A 10029-nucleotide genomic window follows, 5' to 3' on the forward strand; every position below is an offset into this window, starting at 1 on the left:
GGAGAGAGAGAGAGAGAGAGTGTGTGTGTGTGTGTGTGTGTGTGTGTGTGTGTGTGTGTGTGTGTGTGTGTGTGTGGTTGGGTGAGTAGGGGGGAGGATGAGCTGAAATAATCTCTTCCACTGAATGAGTAAGTAGGTTAGTCTTCTGGACTGCCATAAAAGGTCTGTAAAACTGTTTTAATCAGCCACTCGTAGAGAGGAGAAACAAGGAAAGGAAAAAAAAAAAAACAGACTGTAACATATTTGAAGTTCTTTGCTTCCTGTGCCTTCTCTTCCAGACCAACCCTGTGGAGGTCGTTTGAATTCCAAAGATGCTGGCTATATCACCTCCCCGGGGTACCCCCAGGATTATCCATCCCACCAGAACTGTGAGTGGATTGTTTATGCCCCCGAACCCAACCAGAAGATTGTCCTCAACTTCAACCCTCACTTCGAAATCGAGAAGCACGACTGCAAGTAAGCACCCGCCTGTGCCGTGTACATCCACGAGACACACCCCCACCCGCCTGTGCCGTGTACATCCACGAGACACCCCCACCCACTGCCCAGACTTCTGCCATACCTGCCGCCTCGTGGCAGCTCCCCTGGCCCTAGGACCTGCTGAACAGTGGTGGATCCTGGCCCCAGAGGGAAACCTCAAGAGATTTATTTCTTTCAGTGGAAATAAAAGCCTAGTTGATCCCATTGTATGGAGGAAAGCGTCTTCCTGAGTGAAGAGTGTAAAGAATACACCCTAAATTCAAAGGCTGGCAGTGGAGGAGAATTCCACGTAGGGGCGGGGGGAGTACACAACGCCAGCTCTTGACTTTAAGATTGACTTTCCCCTTGGAGATCTCCCCATTTCCACTGCCTCTCCCACATGTAGGAACCCCAGCAGCTTCCTTAAATAAAACAGTAGCCAGATCCCCAAGTGGAGACTTTCTGTGTATCCAGCCGTGGAGGATCAGGCTGTTATTTTATGAAGCAGCAGCAGGTTTCCTTATAGAAAGAGAGCTGAGTCTAAACTGGTAGGTCTGAGATTCGCATTGATTCTTGGTATCTGTGCTCTACAGGTTAGAGTCTCAAAGCAGGTGCTATGGATTTATTTAACAAACACTCTTCTAATTGCTTTGTAAATATCAATCCATTCAGTTCTCACAATGGCCCTGGGAAGTTGGTGCCATCATGACCTCCATTTTGCAGATGAGAAAACCAAAAAGCCCAGAGAAGTTAAGTCACCCGAGGTGACTCAGCTGGACTCACAACATTGGTCCTGCCATCTTGGAAATGTGTGGCTTAGAGAGACCAAGCAGACATTTAGACATCTGTGAGTGCTTTAGAAATGCCATGTTGGGACTTCCCTGGTAGTCCAGTGGCTAAGACTCTGCACTCCCAATGCAGGGAACCCGTGTTCCATCCCTGATCAGGGAACTAGATCCCACGTGCCACAACTAAGAGTTCACATGCCGCAATGAAGACCCAGCCCAGCCAAATAAATAAATAAATATTTTTTTTTTTAAAAGGAAGAAAAAAGAAACACCATGTTAACACCAAGGCCCCTATAAGTTAAGGTGAGGGAGGAAGCAGCATTGCAATGTCAAGAGTGTGAATGCCCTTTGTACTGTCTAGTGGGTTCCATCTTAAAGTCTTTCCTTGCTGAAACCAAAGTGAGAGTTTTCTATGCAGGATAGAATGTGCCAACGATCATGTCCTGCTCCAAACGAGTGCCTAGAATGTGCCACTGCTCTGATGGGTGTTCAGTGGCCCCTTATGATTAATAAGTAGTCTGAGCATTCCTTGTGACCAAAGCATTGTGAGGACTGAAAAATTAATAAAGGGATCAGCTAGCAGGAGAAGTACAAGGGAGCAGGCCTAGGTCTGGGCCCGTGCTACCTTGTGGAGGAGAACAAGGCTCCTCTTTAACCAGAGTTCGATCGGGAGGCACAGTAAATCAATGTCACTGTTATCCTTCTAGGACTCCTTTGCACCTTCATAATGGTTTTTTCCTAACAAGAGGTAGTCTTTGTTGAAAACCGAAGGGTTTCCCGGGTGGACGCCTCATGTGACAAAGAGTCATAAGATGGAGTTATAATCCCAGATCCACTCTTGACTCCATGGATGACATAGGGTAACGAATCAGTTCCTCTTTGTCTAAGTTAAATGCACAGCCTGTGTATATTTGCACAGCACCTCAAGGCTGCCAATTCCCTGCCAGTGAACTTTACCCAAAATTTCTGTTAGAAGAGCTTCTTTATAAGGTATAAGGCTTCTGGTGCCTCTGGCTGGGTTACAGAAGGTTGGCACAGACTGAAGCGTGATGTACTGAGAGCTTGGGTCTGAGCTCAGAGAACTCTGACTAATCACCTATCTCAACGGAGGGCCAAAATCTGTTATGCTTATGCCAGCAAATCTCCCAGGAAAATTGCTGAGAGGTCATCTCATGTATATTCATAGTGGCAGAGAGAGAAGGCATGGCTTTGGGAAGGGAAAACTCAGGAGCTGGTGATCAGGACTTAAAACGTGTTGGAAGCACAAAAGGCCAGGGAAACATGTTCCTGCCCAGTTTGGGGCTGTGGCGTACCCCTTGCCCTCAGGACCCAGCCCCATGGATGGAGCGAGCACAGGGTCTCTGAAGCCACTGGGAACAGAGGAACCAAGACGTTGCCTCTGGCTGGAGTTGGAGTAGGGGAAGCAGGTAAGTTACAAGGTTATTCTGAAGCTTCTGGTGCTTACCGTCCATACCAAGTAGCTTCCTGTTTTTCTCCCCACTTCCCCAATTCCAGCTTGAACCGAAAAGTTCAGGGAGGTCAGAAAAAGATCTTTCTGGAGTCTCTTTGCCCCAGTGCCAAAGTGTCAGCAAGACGCTGTTGGGGTCACGCCTCTGCTCCTTAACCTCATCTTTCTCTTACCCTCCCCCATTTCTCCTCCACTCCCCATTTCTCTCTCATTCTCATTAATTTTTCTACTTAGAAAGACACATCCGGTTCTCTCCATCTCTCACCCTGCAAGGTATTTTTAACAGTCTTTCACTGCTATCTGCATTCAGGGTAAATGGGTTCCTCCTCCCCCACTGCCTTGTTTCACTTTCTTGTGAAGGGGGCAGTTCATCTAATTGAAGTCCTGAAGGTTCTGTTCTGTTCCTCCTCTCTCCCGCTCTCATTTTCCTTCCAAGGGAGCTCCCGGGTTGGAAAGCACTTACTATCAAAGGAAATTAGCAGTCTTTCTCTTTTCATTTCGGTGCATGTTTCCAATTGGATTTGGCTCTCAAGGCCCATAGGGTAGACACCTACCAAGAGAAAACGGCCCAAAGGTCCTTCTGAGGAGAGCATGCAGTAGCAACACCCCTGCAAAAAGAAACATGAGTAAGAACGTCAGGGAAAAAAACAAAACCAGCCCCGCTGTGCAAAAAGGGCAGTGGTCGGCATGCCTGCCCTTTTCTGTTTTCCTCGCTTCTTCCTTTGTGCAGGATTAACTGCAAAGATGGCCCCATGACCTGGGAATGGGCCCTGCTATGAGAGGATTAGCCTGGCCGGTGGCCCCTAAGCCTGAGCTCAGAGAACTTTGGGTCTGAGCTCAGAGAACTTTGACTAATCACCTGTCTCAAACGGAGGGCCCTGTCCCTTGAAATCCACATCCTAAAGGTAGAGCCCGTTGGTGACTGAACCCCAGACAGACAGACCTTTTCCCCTAACCGTTGCTTGCTAATTTTGTTCCATTTAAGTCTGCCGTCTGCTTGGAAACTTTCACTCACCAGCCCCAGTTTTGCCTGAGTCAGTACAGTCCGAGGCCACCATCTGCAGGGAGCCCCCAACTCCTCCCTCTGGCCGTCTGCAGGAATCCAAGCCCCAGCACCCAGAGGCTGCTCTGAGGCCTAGTCACCGACTGCAGGCAGAAACCAGAAACCCCTGTGGACAAAAGGGCAGGACTCAGGGCCATCTGAGCAAACAGGGAGAAGCCACTTCATTCCCCGCGGTGGGGAAGAGGAGTGTGCTACTGCCTTTCACTTGAGTCATCAGCCAAGTGGCCGAACCTTAGGGCCTTAGAAGCATACGCATGCAAACTTGAATATTCTTTTTTCCCTTTCTGAGATCTAAAATGTATGTATTCCTGAAAACAGCCACCTGCGTATGATACACAGCTTACTCACGAGCCCTCGCACAAGCCTAGCATCCCACCCCATCCCGGAGGCCCAAATAAAACCAGAATCAAGAGTCTAGGTCCTGGGCTTCCCTGGTGGCGCAGTGGTTGCGCGTCCGCCTGCCGATGCAGGGGAACCGGGTTCGCGCCCCGGTCTGGGAGGATCCCACATGCCGCGGAGCGGCTGGGCCCGTGAGCCATGGCCGCGGAGCCTGCGCGGGGCCCGTGAGCCATGGCCGCTGAGCCTGCGCGTCCGGAGCCTGTGCTCCGCAACGGGAGAGGCCACGGCAGAGGGAGGCCCGCGTACCACAAAAAAAAAAAAAAAAAAAAAAAAAAAAGAAGAGAGTCTAGGTCCTTTTAAGAACTGGTTATTTCCAGATGGATATCTTGAAAAACATGCTTCAGAAAGTGTGAAAACCACTAGAAAGACTTGAGAGAACATTTCTTAGGCTGAAAAACCCACACAGAAACCTATACTGATAATTTTATGTGTATGTTCAGCACAACAAATCTCATTTACCATGCCTCATTGAAATGTCCAGATTCTAAAACATACTCCTCTAAAGTTCCAAAAGTTCCTCTTTAGAAAGATTTCTGATTAAGAACATTCTAAGTCATGTGCCACGCTTCCTTGTCTTCTTAAACAAAATTAATGCTAAGGTGAGTCAACTTTTTCTCAATGACTCAGGCTTCTAATTCTAAACTTGACTTTTTGTGACAGAGGCTGGGTAATGTCATGTTTGGGCCAGATAGATTTAGATACGAGTTTTTGTTGACCTTTTAAACTTCCCAGGCCTCAGTGTCCTCATCTGCAAAACTTTGACATTGGTAACTACTCTGCGAGATTTCAGTCTCTTGTTTGTGTAGATACACAATAAATTCGCAACTGGGTTAGCATCTTTGTACTTTGGGGGAATGTGTGACTTTTTTCTATCAATACTCTTGCTGTCATCTTCTGTTATGAGTATACCCCTCTGGCCTCTTTTTACCCTTTTATTGTGGGTATGGCTTTTTCTTCAGGAGGTTTTGGTGTCTTTGGGGAAGTGTTTAGTCCTGGCGTCTAAGCTATTGTCCCAGGCCAGTGCAGTCCCAGGGCCAGCATGTCTGGTTTGCTTTCGTCAGCCACGCTCATAGCAGGGTGCATACTAGGCGGCTCTCCCGGGGACAGAGTGTAAGAGCATCAGTGCCTGGCGTCCTCGGCATTAGTTGAGCTGCTCACCATCTTTTCTTCTGAAACTATCCCCCCACCCCGCCCCACCCACATTCTGGATATTTGAGGTGTGGGGGGATATTTGGCCTCTAGCTAAGTGTGCCGGGTGAATAAAGTGCCCTTGTGTTTATTTACGGCCAGAGGAGCTCTCTAAATCTTAGAAGGTATGTGTGCTTCTCCCAAAGTAGGGGATGCTATCTTAGGAAGGGGGCACTTTCCCAGGTTGATAAGTTGACTACAGGAAACAGAGGAAACATACCAGACCCCAGTAATCTGGCCCTTCCCCAGCCAGCCTGCGAAGATTCCCTGCGCTCAGTAAACACCCTCCACGTACAACCACATACAGCCTTACATCTGCAGGAGACCCTGTGAGGGCCGGGGGTCACACTCTCCCCCCTCTCCCCTCCAGTGCCCCACGGCACGATCCCCTCCACTCCCCCTTTGAGTCCTTGATTCCTCCAGCTGTCTTTCAGGGCCCCCTACTCCGAACTCTCCAAGCGTTGCATATTGCCTTGATTTGCTTGCTGTTTGTTCGTGCGTGGTCATCCTGTGTTCTGAGCACGTAAGTTCTCTAAGGGCACGGACCACATGTGTCTCATCTCTACCCTCTAAGGTGCCTAGTCCTAGAGGGGGCTGAGCAGGGCCATGCAGATGATTGTGTCAGTGAGATTTTTACATCTGAGTTGCCAGGATGTAAGTCAGCATGGCATGAACCCACATTGGAAGGTCAACAGAGGTGTCTTCCCCAGTCGTCCATCTTGTGATGTGACATAATGACAGCAGGAAGATGAGACACGGGATCACAGAAGTTACTAAGCTCTCTGTGACTTGTTCTTTCATCAGCAAAGTGGCAATAGACCTTTCATTCGTTCCTAGTTATTAAACATCTACTATGTGCCAAGCATGATGATAGCCTCGGGAATTCAGTGATGAGTAAGTAAAGTGTATTCTTTGACCCTATGAAATTGAGAGTTTGGAAGGAGGAAGCAAGTAAAAAAATACGTGGTTACTGATGATAACGTTGCCACATAGGGAGCATCACCTATGAACCTGACACTGCCAAGTGCTTTACATCCATCATCTCATTTGATCCTTGCAACAAACCGTGAAATGGGAAGTCGTTGTTACTCCTCCCGTTTTACAAATGAAGAATCTTGGGCTCAAAGAAGGTAAGCAACTGGCCCAAGTTTGCACTCTTGAAAGTGGCAGAGAATGGGACGAAGTGAGAGAGTGGCATGGACGTATACACACTACCATATGTAAAATAGATAGCTAGTGGGAAGCAGCTACATAGCACAGGGAGATCAGCTCAGTGCTTTGTGACCACCTAGAGGGGTGGGATAGGGAGGGTGGGAGGGAGACGCAAGAGGGAAGAGATATGGGGACATATGTATATGTATAACTGATTCACTTTGTTATAAAGCAGAAACTAACACACCATTGTAAAGCAATTATACTCCAATAAAGATGTTAAAAAAAAAAAAAAGTGCAGAGAAGGGATTTGAAACCAGAACACACTACTTTGCAACCTGAGCTCTTTACTCTCATGCTCTATTGCCTCCGCCAACACCATACATTCTGACCAGGGACGTGATATGAACCCTGGGATCTACCCTTGGCTGAGGAGATCAGGGAAGGCTCCCTGGAGGAGGCGATACCTGCACTGATCCTGAAGAAGTTAGCCAGGCAAAGGGGATGGGAGTAGGGCTGGTGGCCCAGGCAGAGAGCATCATGTCAAAGGCAAGAAGGGGAGAGAATTTGATGTCTTCAGGAACCACAGTAATGTAGGGCCATCCTGGTGGCTTGTTGATACAAACCCCCTTCTCGGTGAAGAGATGACTGGGCAATGCTATTTAATTTTATTTCCTGGCCAGACAATCTCCAGCATCTCAGAGAGGGGCTGTGGTCAGGAAGCAGGAAAGAGTGAGATGATGGGGACTCACTGCTGTCCCACTCTCCCTGGTCAGAGAGTTTCTACAGTTTCATATCCTGTATCCAGGGACACCCCCCCCCCAATTTAATGCCTGAAAGTGGGGTATGGCCTGGGAAAGCCCGGGTAACACTCTGCATTAAGCTCCGCTCGTCAGTTTACTCCTACACAAGACTCCCTGTGAACACACATCTCTCTCCTACAAATAGAGGGCAGGAGGGCACAGTGCCCAATTAGACGTGTGGCTTCAGCTCTTCTCTGGACCTCAGAGCAGAGTGAGAGTTGTCTGTGGTTCAAGGGGTGTCTTGCACTCAGGAGAGATCCTCAGGTTGATTACTCATGACATTGTTACAGATTTACTGCCTGCTCAGCCACAGAAATATTCTGATTCCCCCAAGGAACCAATGGGCAGCAATACTTTTCTGTATCACAGCAACCCTGCTAATGACAGAAACAGATCCCCTCCAGGTATACGGTGCAATAAACGGGAACAGTCCTGCTGCCTCGAGCTCAGCTGGCAGCCAACCCCACACTCACCAGCCTTGACCAAGGACTCCACCCAGCAGCTTAGCTCGCTGGAGAAGTGGGGGAAAACACCGCAGATTGTTCTTCTCCGCCTACCAAGGTTAAAGAGCAGTTGGGACAACGGTTATTTTTGGCAGTTTGTTTTTAAATATGTGATGTTGTAATCCCAACTCTCCAAATGCGAGCTTCACTGTGGGTGTCCTTCCTAACAATGCATTTTTATCTTCTCATTGAGAAAATGACTTGAGATTTTCTAGTACACAGTTCCACTTGTTCTGGCTCTCAAGCCTGGCACCTTCTCTGAACCCAGAGGTCCCAGGGGCCCAGCTACACCCCGTGTAGCTCCATGTAATTCTCCCATCTAATTCCACCGGGTGAGAGTCTGTCTTAAGAAACTCAGTGGGAGCTCTGGGTGTGGAGGGGATAAACAGGAGAAGGAAATAGATGAAGTAGAGAAATCAGATTTTTCTAAAAAGGGATTTGTGTGTTTTCCGGTAGTCATGAGTCCTTTAGAAAAAAAATGTATTCTCTTTGTTTTGTCCTTTTTAGTGGCAGGGCAGTTGAAACCTTTGGATCAAGAGAAACTCAACAGAATATTTAATTCCATTCTACTTTTGCCTGGATAAATCATCCCAGAAAAAAAAAAAATTAGCTGCCCTTGTCTTTCCTTCTAGAAAAGAGCTTCCATAATCGTCCTTCATTATGACCTACGCCTCACAACTCATCTCAGTTGATTGCAGAGTAGATGGTTGTATTTAATTTACATAATCAAAATTTTTTTTCCTAGAAGGAAAATCCCTGAAAAATGTTAGCTGGTTCAAAATAAAACTTGAAAAAGAAGAAGAAGGAAGAAGTGTGAGTTGGGCTTAGGTTTAGGAGGGCAGCAAAAAACTCCACATGATAAAGGAAAATTCACATGATTTTTTATGCTTTTTCCCTGGCTTTGTAGCCAAGCATCTTGGCAGTCTCTATAAATTTTTCTGCTCTGCCCCATTAGGGGCTCCATGGTGTGTTTGTAGGTAGTATGGAGGGATTGTCAGTTAGACAATAATAGCAAATATTTATTAAGCTACTGACAGGTGTCAGATGCTACTACACCAAGAACTTTCCATGTGTTACTCTCATAACAATGTTTTGGGGCTGGTACTGCTGTTATTCCCATTTAACAGATGGGGACACTGAGGCCCAGAGAAATCACACAGATAGTAATGGTAGGGCTGGGATTTGAAGACTGCTGCCCAAAGCTGCCTTCGTATACCTGTGTCCTTGTGCCTAGAGCTGTCATCTGCTGTCCCAAGGCTTAGGTATTTGGGGCCTCTCTGATTTCCTTAGATATACTTGACAAGTCTTTTCTTTTCCTTTTCTCTTTCTTCCTTTTCTTTACCTCTTCCTGCCACGTGGTCACCTCTGGATACTGACAGGGCAGTCAAGGAGGGAGAGAGAGCTTTCTGTGTCTTTAAATGCCAGCTGGAGGCCTGCCTCTCAGTCAGTTGTCTCTTTCTGCCTCCCTGTCATCCACCTCCGCCCCTGTCCCGCACAGCCCCCCTCGCCATCCTCTTCAAATTCCCTGCCATTCCCCCACCACCTCACTCTCCGTCTGGAATCCGAAGATGTGAGGGCTAGTAATAGAGTGTCAGCGGAAGTAATTGATTCCTCACACAGAGAGAATTCTCCTGCCTTTAGTGTCAGTGGAGCTGCACCGGAGTCGTGGAGGGTGAGCGAGGCCTGTAAACAGCCCATGGCTGAGCTGTCAGGGTGAAGCCAGACACACCGGGGAGTGAGCAAGAGGGAAAACGGTGGAACAAATCATTGTTTTGTTGGAAAGGAGTAAATAATATTTCCGCCCAGGAACTGGCAGTTTGAAAGAGATGGTTGAGACCTAGGAGCAGACGGAAGCCGTGCCTCGGGTTTTAATGGGAGGGTTTTTCTTGGCCTCAAGGTAGGAGGTTTCATCCCGGCCCCATACCCCCTCCGCCCATTATCATCATTATTATCATTAAAATAATTACCGGAACAGTTACAGTTGATGAGATCTCGGGTTTATAGAGCACCTTTCATCTAAATGTTCAAAGTGATTTAGCCCTGTGTCATCCCTTTGAGAGCAGTACGAGGGTAAGAAAGTATCATTATTTTTTTGGTCTCATCTGCTGGGAAACTGCGGTCCAAGCAGATGCAGGATTTAGTCCCAGCCTCTGGGCAGGCTGCTGGGTTAAATGTCGGGGTACTGACTCCTCTTCTGGACGGGGGT

General features: G+C 47.8%; 1 protein-coding gene across 4 annotated transcripts in view; it reads left to right on the forward strand.

Moving 5' to 3' along the window:
* Positions 1 to 10029, forward strand: part of NRP2 (neuropilin 2) — a 118571-nt gene that overhangs the window by 14843 nt on the left and 93699 nt on the right. The window lies entirely within an intron of this gene.

The sequence above is a fragment of the Physeter macrocephalus genome, chromosome 2 (genome assembly GCF_002837175.3).
Source record: "Physeter macrocephalus isolate SW-GA chromosome 2, ASM283717v5, whole genome shotgun sequence".
Taxonomy (NCBI): Eukaryota; Metazoa; Chordata; class Mammalia; order Artiodactyla; family Physeteridae; genus Physeter; species Physeter macrocephalus.